At 51.5% G+C, this 7500-nt stretch overlaps 4 non-coding genes across 4 annotated transcripts; all 4 read right to left on the minus strand.

Annotated features, from left to right (window-relative positions):
* Positions 1 to 1312: 1312 nt before the first annotated feature.
* On the minus strand, positions 1313 to 1431 carry LOC140471245 (5S ribosomal RNA). The gene has a single exon (XR_011956934.1). It is a non-coding gene; the product is annotated as a 5S ribosomal RNA (ribosomal RNA).
* Positions 1432 to 2966: 1535 nt separating this feature from the next.
* Positions 2967 to 3085, minus strand: LOC140475366 (5S ribosomal RNA). The gene has a single exon (XR_011959913.1). It is a non-coding gene; the product is annotated as a 5S ribosomal RNA (ribosomal RNA).
* Positions 3086 to 4619: 1534 nt separating this feature from the next.
* LOC140475375 (5S ribosomal RNA) lies at positions 4620 to 4738 on the minus strand. Its single transcript, XR_011959921.1, has one exon. It is a non-coding gene; the product is annotated as a 5S ribosomal RNA (ribosomal RNA).
* Positions 4739 to 6268: 1530 nt separating this feature from the next.
* LOC140468847 (5S ribosomal RNA) lies at positions 6269 to 6387 on the minus strand. The gene has a single exon (XR_011955845.1). It is a non-coding gene; the product is annotated as a 5S ribosomal RNA (ribosomal RNA).
* Between the last annotated feature and the right edge of the window lie 1113 nt (positions 6388 to 7500).

Raw genomic sequence — 7500 nt, forward strand, 5'->3', positions numbered from 1 at the left:
CCTGCTTCATAGGGCTGCAGCCTGCATTCTCTCATCCTTCCACACTCCTCCACGCCTCCATTTCGGAATGGCCGGCAGTGACCAGTGGGGTACCGCAGGGATCAGTACTGGGACCGCAGCTTTTTACAATATATGTTCATGATATAGAAGATGCTATTAGCAATAACATTAGCAAATTTACTGATGATACTGAGCTGGGTGGCAGGGTGAAATGTGATGAGGATGTTAGGAGATTACCGGGTGACCTGGACAAGTTAGGTGAGTGGTCAGATGCATGGCAGATGCACTTTAATGTGGATAAATGGATGCTTATCCACTTTGGTGGCAAGAACAGGAAGGCAGATTACTACCTAAATGGAATCAATTTCGGTCAAGGGACAGTACCGAGAGATCTGGGGGTTCTTGTACACCACTCAATGAAGGTCAGCATGCAGGTACAGCAGGTAGTGAAGAAGGCTAATAGCATGCTGGCCTTCATAACAAGAGGGATCGAGTACAGAAGCAAAGAGGTTCTTCTGCAGGTGTACAGGGCCCTGGTGAGACCACACCTGGAGTACTGTGTGCAGTTCTGGTCTCCAAATTTGAGGAGAGACATTCTGGCTATTGAGGGAGTGCAGCGTAGGTTGACGAGGTCAATTCCTGGAATGGCGGGATTACCTTACACTGAAAGACTGGAGCGACTGGGCTTGTGTACCCTTGAGTTTAGAAGACTGAGAGGGGATCTGGTTGAGACATATAAGATTATCAAAGGATTGGACACTCTGGCGGCAGGAAACGTGAGTGCCGAAACAGAGGACACAGCTTAAAAATACGGGGTAGACCGTTTAGGACAGAGATGAGGAGAAACGTCTTCACCCAGAGAGTGGTGGCTGTGTGGAATGCTCTGCCCCAGAGGGCAGTGGAGGCCCAGTCTCTGGATTCATTGAAGAAAGAGTTGGACAGAGCTCTCAAGGATAGTGGAATCAAGGCTTATGGAGATAAGGCAGGAACAGGATACTGATTAAGGATGATCAGCCATGATCATATTGAATGGTGGTGCAGGCTCCAAGGGCAGAATGGCCAACTCCTGCACCTATTGTCTATTGTCCTCCTTTCCTGACTGCCAGCCGCAGACAGCGTGCAGCCCCAATCCCTTTCTTTCCGTCTTTCTTGCTGATTTTGGCAGCGCTCCGCTCTGCTCCCCTCCCTGTCTCCTGCCTGCAGGAGACTGATGCCAGGCACAGCGGCAGCAAAAATAACCTGTCGCTGCATTGCGTGCGTGGCCCAACACGAGTGCAGAGGGGTGACTTGAGCAGCCCCTGCTGGCGGAAAAAGCCTACTGCACCTGGTATGCCCAGGCAGTCTCCCCTCCAAGTACTAACCAGGCCTGAGTCTGCTTAGCTTCCGAGATCAGACGAGATCGGGCGTTTTCAGACTAGTATGGCCGCAGGCGCTGGCCCCTGCCTTTTCTCCCCACTTCAAGGCGTGCTGGCCAGCCACATTTTCTTTGCTGCTCTTTCTCTTGATCCCCTTTGTTGTTTTTTTCTCTCTTTTCTCTTTGCTCTTCCTCCTCCGTGCGTGCTTCCCTCCCTCCCTCCCCCCCTCCAGCTAGCCCTTGCCCACCAGGCTCCTGTCGTCTCCCACATCCCCACACAGGCCAACTGCAAAACCTCCCCCTGCTTCATAGGGCTGCAGCCTGCATTCTCTCATCCTTCCACACTCCTCCACGCCTCCATTTCGGAATGGCAGGCAGTGACCAGTGGGGTACCGCAGGGATCAGTACTGGGACCGCAGCTTTTTACAATATATGTTCATGATATAGAAGATGCTATTAGCAATAACATTAGCAAATTTGCTGATGATACTGAGCTGGGTGGCAGGGTGAAATGTGATGAGGATGTTAGGAGATTACCGGGTGACCTGGACAAGTTAGGTGAGTGGTCAGATGCATGGCAGATGCACTTTAATGTGGATAAATGGATGCTTATCCACTTTGGTGGCAAGAACAGGAAGGCAGATTACTACCTAAATGGAATCAATTTCGGTCAAGGGACAGTGCCGGGAGATCTGGGGGTTCTTGTACACCACTCAATGAAGGTCAGCATGCAGGTACAGCAGGTAGTGAAGAAGGCTAATAGCATGCTGGCCTTCATAACAAGAGGGATCGAGTACAGAAGCAAAGAGGTTCTTCTGCAGGTGTACAGGGCCCTGGTGAGACCACACCTGGAGTACTGTGTGCAGTTCTGGTCTCCAAATTTGAGGAGAGACATTCTGGCTATTGAGGGAGTGCAGCGTAGGTTGACGAGGTCAATTCCTGGAATGGCGGGATTACCTTACACTGAAAGACTGGAGCGACTGGGCTTGTGTACCCTTGAGTTTAGAAGACTGAGAGGGGATCTGGTTGAGACATATAAGATTATCAAAGGATTGGACACTCTGGCGGCAGGAAACGTGAGTGCCGAAACAGAGGACACAGCTTAAAAATACGGGGTAGACCGTTTAGGACAGAGATGAGGAGAAACGTCTTCACCCAGAGAGTGGTGGCTGTGTGGAATGCTCTGCCCCAGAGGGCAGTGGAGGCCCAGTCTCTGGATTCATTGAAGAAAGAGTTGGACAGAGCTCTCAAGGATAGTGGAATCAAGGCTTATGGAGATAAGGCAGGAACAGGATACTGATTAAGGATGATCAGCCATGATCATATTGAATGGTGGTGCAGGCTCCAAGGGCAGAATGGCCAACTCCTGCACCTATTGTCTATTGTCCTCCTTTCCTGACTGCCAGCCGCAGACAGCGTGCAGCCCCAATCCCTTTCTTTCCGTCTTTCTTGCTGATTTTGGCAGCGCTCCGCTCTGCTCCCCTCCCTGTCTCCTGCCTGCAGGAGACTGATGCCAGGCACAGCGGCAGCAAAAATAACCTGTCGCTGCATTGCGTGCGTGGCCCAACACGAGTGCAGAGGGGTGACTTGAGCAGCCCCTGCTGGCGGAAAAAGCCTACTGCACCTGGTATTCCCAGGCGGTCTCCCATCCAAGTACTAACCAGGCCTGAGTCTGCTTAGCTTCCGAGATCAGACGAGATCGGGCGTTTTCAGACTAGTATGGCCGTAGGCGCTGGCCCCTGCCTTTTCTCCCCACTTCAAGGCGTGCTGGCCAGCCACATTTTCTTTGCTGCTCTTTCTCTTGATCCCCTTTGTTTTTTTTTCTCTCTTTTCTCTTTGCTCTTCCTCCTCCGTGCGTGCTTCCCTCCCTCCCTCCCCCCCTCCAGCTAGCCCTTGCCCACCAGGCTCCTGTCGTCTCCCACATCCCCACACAGGCCAACTGCAAAACCTCCCCCTGCTTCATAGGGCTGCAGCCTGCATTCTCTCATCCTTCCACACTCCTCCACGCCTCCATTTCGGAATGGCAGGCAGTGACCAGTGGGGTACCGCAGGGATCAGTACTGGGACCGCAGCTTTTTACAATATATGTTCATGATATAGAAGATGCTATTAGCAATAACATTAGCAAATTTGCTGATGATACTGAGCTGGGTGGCAGGGTGAAATGTGATGAGGATGTTAGGAGATTACCGGGTGACCTGGACAAGTTAGGTGAGTGGTCAGATGCATGGCAGATGCACTTTAATGTGGATAAATGGATGCTTATCCACTTTGGTGGCAAGAACAGGAAGGCAGATTACTACCTAAATGGAATCAATTTCGGTCAAGGGACAGTGCCGGGAGATCTGGGGGTTCTTGTACACCACTCAATGAAGGTCAGCATGCAGGTACAGCAGGTAGTGAAGAAGGCTAATAGCATGCTGGCCTTCATAACAAGAGGGATCGAGTACAGAAGCAAAGAGGTTCTTCTGCAGGTGTACAGGGCCCTGGTGAGACCACACCTGGAGTACTGTGTGCAGTTCTGGTCTCCAAATTTGAGGAGAGACATTCTGGCTATTGAGGGAGTGCAGCGTAGGTTGACGAGGTCAATTCCTGGAATGGCGGGATTACCTTACACTGAAAGACTGGAGCGACTGGGCTTGTGTACCCTTGAGTTTAGAAGACTGAGAGGGGATCTGGTTGAGACATATAAGATTATCAAAGGATTGGACACTCTGGCGGCAGGAAACGTGAGTGCCGAAACAGAGGACACAGCTTAAAAATACGGGGTAGACCGTTTAGGACAGAGATGAGGAGAAACGTCTTCACCCAGAGAGTGGTGGCTGTGTGGAATGCTCTGCCCCAGAGGGCAGTGGAGGCCCAGTCTCTGGATTCATTGAAGAAAGAGTTGGACAGAGCTCTCAAGGATAGTGGAATCAAGGCTTATGGAGATAAGGCAGGAACAGGATACTGATTAAGGATGATCAGCCATGATCATATTGAATGGTGGTGCAGGCTCCAAGGGCAGAATGGCCAACTCCTGCACCTATTGTCTATTGTCCTCCTTTCCTGACTGCCAGCCGCAGACAGCGTGCAGCCCCAATCCCTTTCTTTCCGTCTTTCTTGCTGATTTTGGCAGCGCTCCGCTCTCCTCCCCTCCCTGTCTCCTGCCTGCAGGAGACTGATGCCAGGCACAGCGGCAGCAAAAATAACCTGTCGCTGCATTGCGTGCGTGGCCCAACACGAGTGCAGAGGGGTGACTTGAGCAGCCCCTGCTGGCGGAAAAAGCCTACTGCACCTGGTATTCCCAGGCGGTCTCCCATCCAAGTACTAACCAGGCCTGAGTCTGCTTAGCTTCCGAGATCAGACGAGATCGGGCGTTTTCAGACTAGTATGGCCGTAGGCGCTGGCCCCTGCCTTTTCTCCCCACTTCAAGGCGTGCTGGCCAGCCACATTTTCTTTGCTGCTCTTTCTCTTGATCCCCTTTGTTTTTTTTTCTCTCTTTTCTCTTTGCTCTTCCTCCTCCGTGCGTGCTTCCCTCCCTCCCTCCCTCCAGCTAGCCCTTGCCCACCAGGCTCCTGTCGTCTCCCACATCCCCACACAGGCCAACTGCAAGACCTCCCCCTGCTTCATAGGGCTGCAGCCTGCATTCTCTCATCCTTCCACACTCCTCCACGCCTCCATTTCGGAATGGCAGGCAGTGACCAGTGGGGTACCGCAGGGATCAGTACTGGGACCGCAGCTTTTTACAATATATGTTCATGATATAGAAGATGCTATTAGCAATAACATTAGCAAATTTGCTGATGATACTGAGCTGGGTGGCAGGGTGAAATGTGATGAGGATGTTAGGAGATTACCGGGTGACCTGGACAAGTTAGGTGAGTGGTCAGATGCATGGCAGATGCACTTTAATGTGGATAAATGGATGCTTATCCACTTTGGTGGCAAGAACAGGAAGGCAGATTACTACCTAAATGGAATCAATTTCGGTCAAGGGACAGTACCGAGAGATCTGGGGGTTCTTGTACACCACTCAATGAAGGTAAGCATGCAGGTACAGCAGGTAGTGAAGAAGGCTAATAGCATGCTGGCCTTCATAACAAGAGGGATCGAGTACAGAAGCAAAGAGGTTCTTCTGCAGGTGTACAGGGCCCTGGTGAGACCACACCTGGAGTACTGTGTGCAGTTCTGGTCTCCAAATTTGAGGAGAGACATTCTGGCTATTGAGGGAGTGCAGCGTAGGTTGACGAGGTCAATTCCTGGAATGGCGGGATTACCTTACACTGAAAGACTGGAGCGACTGGGCTTGTGTACCCTTGAGTTTAGAAGACTGAGAGGGGATCTGGTTGAGACATATAAGATTATCAAAGGATTGGACACTCTGGCGGCAGGAAACGTGAGTGCCGAAACAGAGGACACAGCTTAAAAATACGGGGTAGACCGTTTAGGACAGAGATGAGGAGAAACGTCTTCACCCAGAGAGTGGTGGCTGTGTGGAATGCTCTGCCCCAGAGGGCAGTGGAGGCCCAGTCTCTGGATTCATTGAAGAAAGAGTTGGACAGAGCTCTCAAGGATAGTGGAATCAAGGCTTATGGAGATAAGGCAGGAACAGGATACTGATTAAGGATGATCAGCCATGATCATATTGAATGGTGGTGCAGGCTCCAAGGGCAGAATGGCCAACTCCTGCACCTATTGTCTATTGTCCTCCTTTCCTGACTGCCAGCCGCAGACAGCGTGCAGCCCCAATCCCTTTCTTTCCGTCTTTCTTGCTGATTTTGGCAGCGCTCCGCTCTCCTCCCCTCCCTGTCTCCTGCCTGCAGGAGACTGATGCCAGGCACAGCGGCAGCAAAAATAACCTGTCGCTGCATTGCGTGCGTGGCCCAACACGAGTGCAGAGGGGTGACTTGAGCAGCCCCTGCTGGCGGAAAAAGCCTACTGCACCTGGTATTCCCAGGCGGTCTCCCATCCAAGTACTAACCAGGCCTGAGTCTGCTTAGCTTCCGATATCAGACGAGATCGGGCGTTTTCAGACTAGTATGGCCGTAGGCGCAGGCCCCTGCCTTTTCTCCCCACTTCAAGGCGTGCTGGCCAGCCACATTTTCTTTGCTGCTCTTTCTCTTGATCCCCTTTGTTTTTTTTTTCTCTCTTTTCTCTTTGCTCTTCCTCCTCCGTGCGTGCTTCCCTCCCTCCCTCCCTCCAGCTAGCCCTTGCCCACCAGGCTCCTGTCGTCTCCCACATCCCCACACAGGCCAACTGCAAGACCTCCCCCTGCTTCATAGGGCTGCAGCCTGCATTCTCTCATCCTTCCACACTCCTCCATGCCTCCATTTCGGAATGGCAGGTAGTGACCAGTGGGGTACCGCAGGGATCAGTACTGGGACCGCAGCTTTTTACAATATATGTTCATGATATAGAAGATGCTATTAGCAATAACATTAGCAAATTTGCTGATGATACTGAGCTGGGTGGCAGGGTGAAATGTGATGAGGATGTTAGGAGATTACCGGGTGACCTGGACAAGTTAGGTGAGTGGTCAGATGCATGGCAGATGCACTTTAATGTGGATAAATGGATGCTTATCCACTTTGGTGGCAAGAACAGGAAGGCAGATTACTACCTAAATGGAATCAATTTCGGTCAAGGGACAGTACCGAGAGATCTGGGGGTTCTTGTACACCACTCAATGAAGGTAAGCATGCAGGTACAGCAGGTAGTGAAGAAGGCTAATAGCATGCTGGCCTTCATAACAAGAGGGATCGAGTACAGAAGCAAAGAGGTTCTTCTGCAGGTGTACAGGGCCCTGGTGAGACCACACCTGGAGTACTGTGTGCAGTTCTGGTCTCCAAATTTGAGGAGAGACATTCTGGCTATTGAGGGAGTGCAGCGTAGGTTGACGAGGTCAATTCCTGGAATGGCGGGATTACCTTACACTGAAAGACTGGAGCGACTGGGCTTGTGTACCCTTGAGTTTAGAAGACTGAGAGGGGATCTGGTTGAGACGTATAAGATTATCAAAGGATTGGACACTCTGGCGGCAGGAAACGTGAGTGCCGAAACAGAGGACACAGCTTAAAAATACGGGGTAGACCGTTTAGGACAGAGATGAGGAGAAACGTCTTCACCCAGAGAGTGGTGGCTGTGTGGAATGCTCTGCCCCAGAG

Source organism: Chiloscyllium punctatum, chromosome 3, assembly GCF_047496795.1.
Source record: "Chiloscyllium punctatum isolate Juve2018m chromosome 3, sChiPun1.3, whole genome shotgun sequence".
NCBI classification, from domain to species: domain Eukaryota; kingdom Metazoa; phylum Chordata; class Chondrichthyes; order Orectolobiformes; family Hemiscylliidae; genus Chiloscyllium; species Chiloscyllium punctatum.